At 33.6% G+C, this 12,222-nt stretch overlaps 1 protein-coding gene across 11 annotated transcripts in view; it reads left to right on the forward strand.

Annotated features, from left to right (window-relative positions):
• Positions 1-12,222, forward strand: part of RAPGEF2 (Rap guanine nucleotide exchange factor 2) — a 245,736-nt gene that overhangs the window by 172,198 nt on the left and 61,316 nt on the right. The window lies entirely within an intron of this gene.

The raw sequence follows: 12,222 nt of genomic DNA on the forward strand, positions 1-12,222 counted from the left end.
GAGAGAGAGAGAGAGAGAGAGAGAGAGAGAGAGAGAGAGAGAGAGAGAGAGATGAGGAATGGGGTAGGATCTTCAGTAAATAAAGTTATAGAGCCAATGTGCCCATTAATGATAACTTAGAATAGACACAGCTTCACAGCTGAGTCACTACCTGTGGTACATCCATCGAGACAAACTACAATGTCCTTGTTAGGTTGACAGCCTCTTGATATAAGTCATAATAAACACCTTTTTCTATTTAAGTTATGTGTAATGACTCCTAAATATTTATTTTTAAAAATTAATATATATTCATGTTTTAAAAATTTAGGAAATAAGTGAGAGTATAAAAAATAATTTCCTCATCTCAATATCACATCTTAGATCTTCCCTAGCTATTTATTCACTTTCTACCACATGTCTCTCTTAATCTTTGCTGAATGCAGTTCTTACAACTATTAGACAGTTTTCTTCATTACCCTTTTATTATTATTATTTGTCTCCACTCACAAGTTGTAACATCCAGGAGAGCAGGGAGTTTATCTTACTTACTGCTATTTTTAGAAAACCTGGAGTAGTGCCTGACATACTGGCATTAAGTGGGTTTTCAATAAATGTGTCTAACTGAATAAGAAACTCTAATACTTATTTTATTCAAATTGCATGCAATACCATAAGGTCAGGATGTTTTCAGAGCCCTCCCTACTTCTCCCTAAGGAATTTAGAATTTCATTGTGGAAGATGTTTCACAAATAGGTCACAAAAATTATTATAGTATTTGTATGAACTAAGATAGCATTAGCTGTTGTACCAAGCCAAACAAAAGTGCATATAATGGCTCAAACACCATAGAAGTTTATTTCTCTTTTGCAGACAATCCAAAGCAAGAACTTTTGATCACTTTTTAGTGGACAGTTCCCTTCTGAGCAGTGATTCGGGTCCAGGCCCTCCACTTTGTGGCTCAGTTGTCTTACTTTTTTTTTTTTTTTTCAGTTGTCTAACTTTTATGAGACTGAGGACCTTCAGATTATGGCAGTTGTTTTACTTTTAATGCAAAGCTTCTGTTGTCTTCAAACAGAGACTCTCTTGATGCAAGGAGAAAGATAATGGCAGGTCTTTTGGAACATTTTTTATAAGGTGTAGAAATGGCATACATCACTTCTGTGTGTTCATACTCCAAAGACTTGAGCTCAATCATATTGATTGGCATATATGTAACTGAAAGGGAAGTTGGGAAACGTAGTCCAGCCGTGTTCCCTAGAAGAAGAGGACATTGGTGACTAGTAGCCAGTCTTGGCCATTTTATGTATTTTATTGTAAAGAGGCCTAAGTATATTTGCATATGGATGTAAGGTACCTTTTATAATTTTTAGAGTTAAAAATTACTTGTGGATTAATGTTTTTAATTCTGTGGGAGGCTTTCTTCCAAACCAGCTGTTTATTTTTGTTCAAAAAGAAGACAGCTTAGGGTCCTCCATGGATCCCATAGCAATCATTTTCCTTGACTTTAAACACTTATTTGCCTAACTCCATATTCCCTTGAGCATTTGTATGGCTGGGATAACTAAGCACAGTCCCTTTGGAGCTCATCAAAGTTGTTGTCTAGTTGGTCATAGAACTGTCTTCTGGTATACCAACACCTCCCCGCCCTCTCCAGGGATTGCTACGTTCATAGCACCAATCATACTTGGTCTTGGAAAACAAGAGACTGATAACTCAAGTTTGATCAGCTGTAGAATGTTATTTATATTACTAAATAGACAATCACAAATCTTGCAAAAATATATATATTTATTGGGTTGGTTTTTGCATTAGAAATTGCAGCTATGGTTATATTAGTGTAAAGTTTCTTTAAAATGTGTACTGTTTAAATAGGGGAGAAGGTGAGTGCAGACATTGGGTTAGAATATAGCCCCAAATAATGAATATCTAAAGTCAGGGTACAAAGTAAAAAGTGTGTAGGTTTTAGGACCTTTTACTTGATGGCTTTGGACGAGTCATTCGAGCTGTTGGAGCTTCCATTTCTTCAGTAATTAAATGCGGCATCTGGTCTCTTTGTAAGTGTTAGAACAAACAGACATCAAATACTTAGCACATTGCTTATTACATAGTACTTGTCCTCAAAATAATGGCAGTAATTATTACCAACATATAGAGAAAATACACAAAGGAGTTTGGAATTTAAATAGGTGAAATGCTACCCAGAAGAGGATTTTTTTTTCTATTCTGGAATATAAAGCTGTTTTTAATTGAAGGATAGTTGATACACAGTATTATATTAGTTTCAGGTGTACAGCGTAGTGATTTGACATTTATATACCTTAGTACTGATTTCCATAGTGGCTGCACCAATTTACAATCCCACCAGCAGTACACCAGTTTTCCCTTTTCTCCACACCCTTGCCAACACTTGTTTCTTGTCTTTTAGATAGCCATTCTAATAGGTTTGAGGTGAGATATCATTGTGGTTTTTGCCTGCATTTCCCTGCTGATTAGTGAGGTTGAGCATCTTCTCATGTTTGTCTGTTTGCCGTCTGCATGTCTTCTTTGGAGAAATGTCTATTCAGGTTTTCTAGCCATTTTTGACTTGGATTATTTTCTTTTGACGTTGAGTTGTATAAGTTCTTTATATATTTTGGCTATTAATTTCTTATCAGATATATCATTTACAAATATCTTCTGCCATTCAGTAGGTTGCCTTTTCATTTTGTTGATGGTTTCCTTCTCTGTGCAAAAACTTTTTGGTCTGATGTGGCCCCATTTGTTTATTTTATTTATTTTTTTATTTTGTTGCCCTTGCCTGAGGAAACACATCCAAAAATATATTTCTAAGGCCGATATCAAAGAGTTCACTGCCTATGTTTTCTTCAAGGAGTTTTATGGCTTCACGTCTTACATTTAACTCTTTAATCCATTTGAAGTTGTTTTTGTATATGGTGTAAGAAAGTAGTCCAGTTTTATTTTTTGCATGTAGATATCCAGTTTTTCCATCATCACTTATTGGAGACTTCCCTGTTGTATGTTTTGCCTCCTTTGTTGTAAATTTAAGTGATTGTATAAGCGTGGGTTTATTTCTGGGCTCTCTATTCTGTTCCATTGATCTGTGTGTGTTTTTGTATCAGTTCCATAGTGTTTTGATTACTATAGCTTTGTAATATAGTTTGAAATTAGGGAGCTTGAGGTCTCCAACTTCATTAATTTCTTCTCTGGTCTTGATTATTTCTTCTAACTTTATGTGTAAGGTTAAATTATTTGAGATTTTTCATATTTCTTGAGATAGGCCTATACTGGTATAAACTCCCTCCTTAGAAAGGCTTCTGTGTTTCATGGGTTGTTTCCATTTTCATTTGTCTCAAAGTATTTTTTATTTCCTCTTGGATTTCTTCACTGACTAAATTGGTTGTTTAGTAGCATGCTGTTCAGCATGTGTTTTTTTCCAGTTTTCCTCTTACAATTGATTTCTAGTTTCATATTATTATGGTTGTAAAAGATGCTTGATATGATTTCAATCTTCTTAAATTTGAGATACGTGATGCATCCAAGACAATGTTCATGTGCCCTTAAAAATAATTTGTATTCTACTGTTTGTAGATGGAGTGCTCTGTACATATCTATTAAGTCCATCTATTCTAATATGTCCCTTAAGGCCAATGTTTCCTTGTTGATTTTGTCTGGATGATCTATCCATTGATGTAAGTGGGGTATTTAAGTCTCCTACTATTATCGTATTACTGTCAATGTCTCCATTATGCCTGTTAATATTTGCTATATATATTTAGGTGCTCCTATATTGGGTGCATAGATGTTTATAAGTGTTAATCATATCCTCTTGTTGGATTGATCCCTTTAACATTATGTCGTACCCTTGTCTCTTGGTGTAGCCTTTGTTTTAAAATCTATTTTGTCTAAGTATGGCTACCCCAGCTTTCTTTTCATTTCTGTTTGCATGGAATATCTTTCTCCATCCCCAGAAGAGGATTTTTAAATTACCCGACTCAGTGCTAACAGTTGCCATGTTTTTTATTGAAAATTTCTTGGACTGAGTGATCTAGAAATTCTTTGGAATCCCTTGGAGAAATGTGTGCTTTTCAGATCAGTGGTTATTGATGGTTGCAAATAAATTGAAAAAGGAAAAGGGGATTATATGTTGTGTATTTGTTTGGGGTGAGATGGTGTGGATGTCACTTGAAAAACATCATAAAACTGTGTTTCTTAACAGGCAACAGGACATTTTATTTGGCCATATGTACATGATAATTAATAAATTACCTCAGTATTTCTGTGGAAAATTATATAAATAAGTTGTTTTCTTTTAGGTCCCAAGTGTAAACATTTTAATTTTAAAAAATACAACTATCTTTCAGATGACAAACTTTCAATGGTTCTGATATTAATTATAGAACATCTCTCACTATGCCAGCTGTCTTCTTTAAGGTTATAAACTTAGTTGATGATCTTATAACTAGCTCTGTATATATGTGTGCATAGTTTTTTTCTGCTTGTCAAATGTTAGAGAAATTATATATCAGGCAAGGCTTTATTTCTGCCAAAGTTAACTAGCAGAAAAGGAGTTGCTTCTATCCCTTATATTATGAGGTTCTCTGAATATATTTTACCTTTTTCCAAAGAAAGCCAAGGAAGTACTCTTCATTAAAGAACACAAAGCAGAAATGACCTCAAGCAGTGCTAGCTTGGAGTGTTTATAGGGGCACATGGTGATACTGATGTAAAGAGGTTAAGGAAGTTTCATGGTTTGCACAGATTTAATGATTCCTGGATATGTGGTTTCAAATTTGTAAGTACAGGATGTCACCATAACTTTTTTTTTTACCATAACTTTTTAAAGATTAGTTTATAAAGTAAATAGTAAATGATTTTGTATGTAAAGAACCTGCCAGACAAATGAAAAATCAACATTCCTAATAGTACAGTATCACATATAGTTCAAAACAATGGTGCATCTCAAATAATTTAGAAAGAATGACTATTCTGGTGGATGACTCAAAAAGTGTGATGTCAAAGTCTTTGATGTTGGTGATGCAGATATAAAGTTTTAATAAATTTGTTTTACGAAAGTAAGAGTAAGAAATTATTTTAAATTAACATTTTTCTGTATGATTTTGAAATTTGTTTAAGCAACTATATTAATAAATTGACATAAACAACCATTTGACCATTTCATCAATATCCATGAGAGTTTTTAAGTCACCTAATAAATTAATAAATACATTACAAATTAATACTGAAGTGTGTGTGCTTCAGAGCCAGTCCTCCAGGACTGTAATCTATGTGCGGTCTTGGTACAAATCACTTAACTTTTCTGTGTTTTAGTTTCCTGCTATCCAATATGTTCATAATAATACCTACTTCATAAAGTTATTGTAAGAATTAAATGAGCTACAATAGTATGTCTGCAAGTAGTTAGAATAGGGCCTGGCACATAGTAACTGGTATCTGGGTGGTCTTAGTGCCTTGTTTGTGAAAAATGGGGCATAGCCTTACCTTTTGGAATATACTGTGCTTAAATAGGATCATACACTTTCTCATCGTACTAAAGGGTTCCACTTTTCTGTTTTGCAGTGAAGTTCATGTGGGTTTCCTTTTATTCAGTGCTTTCTTTTAACATCCAATAGAAGGCTTTCTAAAAGTTTTTTCTTGAAAACATCAATCATGTGACTGACAGCCTTTCAGTCAATTTCCTGGTTTTGACTGTTCATTTTCCTCAGGAGGAGTCTTAGGTACCTAGTTGTATTTGTATTAAAATATCCCTAGTTCAAAAATGTAGGAATTTTTAAATAGACTATAATTTGCCCAATTACAGCCAATGAAATTTATGATTTATTTATGTGTTAGTGATTCTAAAAAACACGAGGGTGACCTTTCTTCCCTGGGGAGAGGGCTAGGTCATGGCCACATTTCAGTAGGTAATTGTAACACGTAGAAGTTTATATTTGGACAGAAAGGCATGTGCAATATTCATCTATATAAGCTCTTATCAATATCAAGTTCTCTCTGTTACAGATCTCTCTAGAACATTATTTTAATGTAAGAAGTAGCAAGGAATTTTTGAAATAAAGCATGATCACATTTGCACTTGCCCCCTCACCGTGGTGTTTCTGTTCAGACTGTCCTTAGAAGCAGTGTGCTTACAGTGGCAAGAATAATGTTTTGTGGTTAAACCACACCGAGTTGGCAGCATGTGTCTGGGCTAAATAAAAGACGAGTTTGGAGGCTTTTGCAGTCAAACATAAGACTGTACACACAAAAGCACAAACTATCACTTTGAGAGAATTCTTAGCTATGGAAATTTAGAAGTTTATAAAAGAGAGTAATTGTACCCTAAGCATATCACAACAATGAGGCTATTACTTTGCAAAATTTAGTGTAGTATTCTAAGCAGTGAGTCCCTCCATACAAATATATGATTTATTTAAAATGTAAAATATAAATTTTAGGGGGGGCATATATATATATATATATATATATATATATATATATAAGTAAACTACTATAGTGGTAATATTAGGTATGATAGTGTCAAAATTCAGTTAGTTTTTTTTTAATTGAATTTGAAAAAATGTCTGACCTAAAAATGACAGAGGTAATGAAAAAGAAGAGAAGAGAGAGGTTCTGTAAGGTACAGTCTATAGGTCACATGATTATTTCAATTAGTCATTGTATTATGTTATATTCATTTTATGGAAGAAACTAAGGTACACAGAAGTTAACTAACTTGCTCAAGTTTGCCTGACTAAGGAAGAAGTTGACCAGAAGATAACTCCATGTATCTTTAAAACGAGGCTTATGTCTTTTGAGGCTGGTAGGAAGGTGGGAGAATGTTAAAATTCTTACAAATTTATTTTTGGCTGGTTTCTCTAGTAGACGTAAAGCAAACGTTTGTGAAACCATTCCTGTAAAGCTTAGTCATGTCAACATTTAAAAATGTCTACATGAATTTTAATGAGAAATATTATTAGATTTATCTGTTTATTAAATTACCTCATAACACTTTGGGGAAAACTTGGTTTCTTGCCTTTATATATATATTTATGAACAAAAGAAATTGTATACTGTGCAAAAATCTTTCTCTTTCCTTTGTGAATACTGATGGATGAAGTACTCCAGGATGAGTACTGCATCTAAAGCATATTTTAAGGGGGTATAAGGGAAGCATAAGTTACTTCTGATGAATAATATTCAGGAGTCCAAATGTTTACTTTTTCTGGTGTTCTTAAAGAAATATGATTTAAAGAAATGAAAGTTCACCATATTAAAAAGTGGTCTTTAAAATGAAGTACCAAATAATAAAATAATATTCCTGCGTTTTCAAACTGTAGATAGAACTAGCTCTGAGAAGGTCAGAACAGGATCTAGTAGTATCTGCAAAGATCAGCAGTAAAATAAAAATGCTAAGTGTGTGTATGTGTGCACTTGGAGAGAAAGAAAATATGAATTTTCTTTTAAAACATAACTTGAGTTGTAAAGTGGGTAAGGGAATAGTTATCTGTAGCTGGATGACTTTGGCCACTAAAGCCCTTTCTGAGAGTAACTCAGTCACCCAGTGGAATCTGGCCTTAGGAGTAGATTCCAGCTACAGGAATTCCAGAGCTGGAAAGGACCTGTGTCTTTCACAGAGCCTGGCCTGCGACAGTTTACAGCTAACACTTCTATAGTGGCTTCTGTGTGTCAGGCCCTACTCTCAGTGCTTCAGGCTCAGCCATTCATTTACTCCTCACAACACAGGTTTCGATACATGAAGAATGAATGGAAAATACAGGGGACTGTATTTTCACTAACCCCTCAAAGAAAAATAGGAAATATGTCCAGTAATATACCAACTTTTCCTTGCAGAGCTTTCAAATGTGAGCGTAAAGATGACTCACTTAACTCCAGTGATGATATGGGGAAAACAATATTAATTTGGGTAAATTCTTAATTTTTAGTCACTAAGTGTGATATTTAGTTTACCTTAGGTAGTGTTAATCAAAATAAGCTGCTAGGAACGATTGGATAGATTCCAACAATCATCCCAAACCTTGTGTGTTCTATTTTAACTATTTATTGAAAGAAAGTGATTCTGAGGTTAATTGGGAAATTTTTAGTTAAATAAGTTTCAACTGATGGTTGCAGTATTTTTTTGTTTTTTGTTTTCTTTAATGATTGCATTTCTCAGCACTGTTGATAATAATGCATTGTGGAACATGAAGCTATTACATTTCCATTACATGTCCAGTAATATACTGACTCTCCCTCATAGAGCTTGAAAACGTGAAGGTAATGAAGTCTTGGCCGGGAAGAAGGCCAGCCACCCTAGTCTCTATTACATTATTACCGCTTTGAGGAATTTTACCAGTTCAACAATGTATTTATTCAGTGTCAGAAACTACAAGGCATTCACACTCATTGCATTTATGTTCAAAATAGAGTTTATTAGCTAGTCATTTTATACATGCCAATCATTAGATTAATAAATGAATCAAAGACTATCAAATGACTGTTCATGTATGAGACTTAAGTCTTTTGTGTAGTGCTTCATGTTTAAAGCTAATTGTTGTAGCCTCCTAGTTTCTTGCAAAAAAGAAAACAAAACAATATATCATACAATTAATACCTAGATTAACAAAACTGATTAATTTTAAGTTTATGCTTACTTGATGCATTTAAGAATCTGATTTAAATATTACCCTTGTTTGTTATCTAGTTAGTAGTGTTTATGATTAAACTGTGATTCAATCATTTGCCTAACAGTCATTTATTACAACTGTGATTCACAAGTATTGTATTTTTAGGAATATAGGTTGTTTTAGCCAGGAAAAATATGACAAGTAACACATTCATATAATCAAATATTAAAATAAAAATGTGTAAATGACAAGAAAAATATAAGAGATTCTTTTGCTGTAAAATATTGGTGTTCAAGATCAAAATGAATAAAACATGTTAATTTCCCCTTTAGTTACTATTTAATTTTATTTAGGTAATTGCTATTGGGTTGTTGGAAAAGTCATGATGTATTTTTTCTATGTTTTTCACTGCAAAAATGCGTCATGACTTTTCCAACAACCTGATATATATAGTACCAGTTTCATAAAATATTTTTTGAACAGAATTTTTGTTATAAATTGTGTCTAAAGTCAAAGCACAATTCATAGCCCCATTTTAATCTGAAATTTGATAGCATACTGATAGTAATTTAAATATTCTAAATTTTACAAAGTTTGGAATAAGTGAATCTCTTTGTTTTTGGCATGCTGTGCCCCTTTTTTGTGTGTATTTTACGCAGACATGAGTTACTGTTTCCCTAGGTCAGTGGTTCTCAACCTGTGGGTCGCCACCCCTTTGGGGGTCGAACAACCCTTTCACAGGGGTCACCTAAGACCATCGGAAAACAAAAATATATTTACATTACGATTCATAACAGTAGCAAAATTACAGTTATAGAGTAGCAACGAAAATAATTTTATGGTTGGGGTCACCACAACATGAGGAACTGTATTAAGGGGTCGCGGCGTTAGGAAGGTTGAGAACCGCTGCCCTAGGGGTTCTATGTTCCCCTGTTGCTCTCAGGTTTAAATGTGGGTGCCTGCACCAGTGTTTGGCTCTCTCACTCCCAATCCCTATGGAGTCCATTTCCCTCCTGACCCATTTCCCCGAGGCATGGGCTCAGTCTTGTTCTATTTGAGTGCTGTGACTGAGGCTGATCAGTGCATTTCACACTCCTTTCTCTTATGGGAACAACTTCCACACTTGCTCGCATTTCATAAGCTTGGCTGATGTGTAACTGTCCATACAGTTTAGTTGGTAATTATCCCAATCTATGAAGGAAAATTTTAAGCTTTCTTAAACACGGCATCTATTTTAATATAACTTCATTTCATGCCCTTCTGCAAAAACAGAGGATGTTGGGGAGGTAAAAATCCGTTTTTATAAAACTATGATTTATTTTTCCATTGTGCGTAACATCTATTTTAATGACTTTTTGGGTAATATTAGTTAGATTTGGAATTGGAAATGTCTTATTCACCTTGATATTGCTATTCCCTGTTCCTAACAGAGTATCTGATACAGCAGATACTCAATAAATATTTATAAAATAGAATTGAGTTCTTAAGAGTGAAAATATTTCTTCTCTCTTTAGACAGCTGTTGTGGTTCTTAGCTTAACATAACCACGTAATCCTGGTGTTTGTGGCTGCAAGTAGCATAGATGAATAGATTGTGGTCTATGTACAGGCTGAATCCATGTCTCTTCTATTAGATTTAGAGATCTTAGAGCTCCTCGTGCTTTCCACACAGTGAATTCTTAGTCAGGAAAGATGGTCAGCTGATGGATACTGAAGACACGAGAGTCCTATGAGACTTGAATAAATAATTGTTTAGTGAGTAAAAATTCATTAGAAAGTTATATCTTCATTTGACATATTTATAAGTGAATTTGTAAAAATCATACTATATGGCGTATATCAACCTGAGTCATGTCTATAAAAGATAATCAATAGAAATCAGTTTGTGGTTCTGTAATTACACATATCGATCGATGCCTTTTAGAATCACTGAGCCATTGAGCAATGCCCTCCCAGTTGCCTTCTGCTGTGAGTGACTGAATTAAATGGGAATGTAGCTAGGATGATGAAGGCTGTTTATCATGGCTTTGAACATATTATTGGAGTAGCTACTATTTATCACTGAACTACGTGTAAAATCATAGTCATTAATGCATCTTCTGTCTTCAAATGTTCCTGAAGGAATCCTGTAAATATTTCTGTATCCCACATAATGAATAAAACATATAAATTCTTAATTTAGAGGTATTTACCTATCCCTTATAGGAAAATTACTATTTTCCTAAATAGTTCACATCTTCAATTATTATTTTTAAAAAAGACTCTTGCTGAGATATATCATGTTTGTAATGATTTTGCACATTTGAATAAACATCTTACTTCTCTGAGCTCCTCCAACATTTGTGTTTTTATCCGCTTATTTGGCGTCTCATCGTATGCCCCATGTATTTCTGTACAGACTATACTAAATATTACTAAATAGCATAATCTATTAAGTTAGGTCTGAATGATTGTGGGATGTAAATACATTTTGGCTCTTTGTTGGGAACTTTGATATTTCAAAACCTGTTGTTCATTGTCATAAACCTGAGTCACCTCTCTTGTGAGGCTTATTCTAATTTTTGGGATGGCATCTTATTTTTGGAGAGAGAGAAGGGATGGGGTCAAAAGGAAAAAGGGCAAGGTTGCTAAGGTAAACTCTTATTTAAGTTTTATTTTAATAGTTAGTCTATATATTTATTATTATCAAACAGCTAAATAGGACCGATATGCAGACAGGAAAGAGAAAGTTTTTAGTTTTGCATGATGTCAAGTTAGCATATATTTTATAATGTCATATGTACTGTAGGCCAGTAGTATAATAAATGTGATATTATAGATAGTGTCTTGTTTTAATTCAAAAGAATTGGTAATGACTTATAAGAGTGCAAGATTGTTAAGTGCAATATTTTCTTAGTGTCTTATTCACTGACTAGTACATAGTAAATGGGCTCAGTAAATACTTGTTGAGTGGGCAAATGTATGAATGCTTCCGATCTCAATGCATTTTCTCAACTATATGGGGGAGTGGTGGGAGCGCTTGAGGGAAACTTGAGTGAATCTGTTCAGTAGAGGCTATATTTATTTAGGGTTTAAGCATGGACAAGTAGAAACATAATATTTATGTGTATGTGTATAGATAGATAAGTGTTGTCAATAACTTTCTCAGTTCTAAGTTCTTTGAGAACATTCCTCTGTTTTTCCATAGAGCCTAGTATAGTTACTTCATTGATTCTGAGATGCTCATTTTTAAAAATAATCTTTACACATCATTTGGGCACATAAAAACTTCAAATCTGTTTTCTTATTTAGGTGTTTTTTTGTCATAAAGTTGCATTTGTGATGGCTAGCAAATAATAAATTAATTTTCTCATTGGTGTGTAATTTGAAGATTTCAGCTCTTTGAATTAAATGCTTACCCACGTTAATCTTAATCACCAAACTCACTTATTTAGGTATTGAATTTAGTATTATTTAAGGTTCATTGAATGTCCATAAACTTTGAAAATTTGTTTTGTGATTTTTGGTAAATAGGATGATATTTATTACTAATTTCTGATTTAAAAAAAAAAGGATACTATTTTTGCCTAAATGATGTAGAGTATAATACAATTTTTAAATGCCTTCTTGGAGTTCTTGAT

The sequence above is a fragment of the Hipposideros armiger genome, unplaced genomic scaffold (assembly GCF_001890085.2).
Source record: "Hipposideros armiger isolate ML-2016 unplaced genomic scaffold, ASM189008v1 scaffold_498, whole genome shotgun sequence".
In the NCBI taxonomy this organism is placed as follows: Eukaryota; Metazoa; Chordata; class Mammalia; order Chiroptera; family Hipposideridae; genus Hipposideros; species Hipposideros armiger.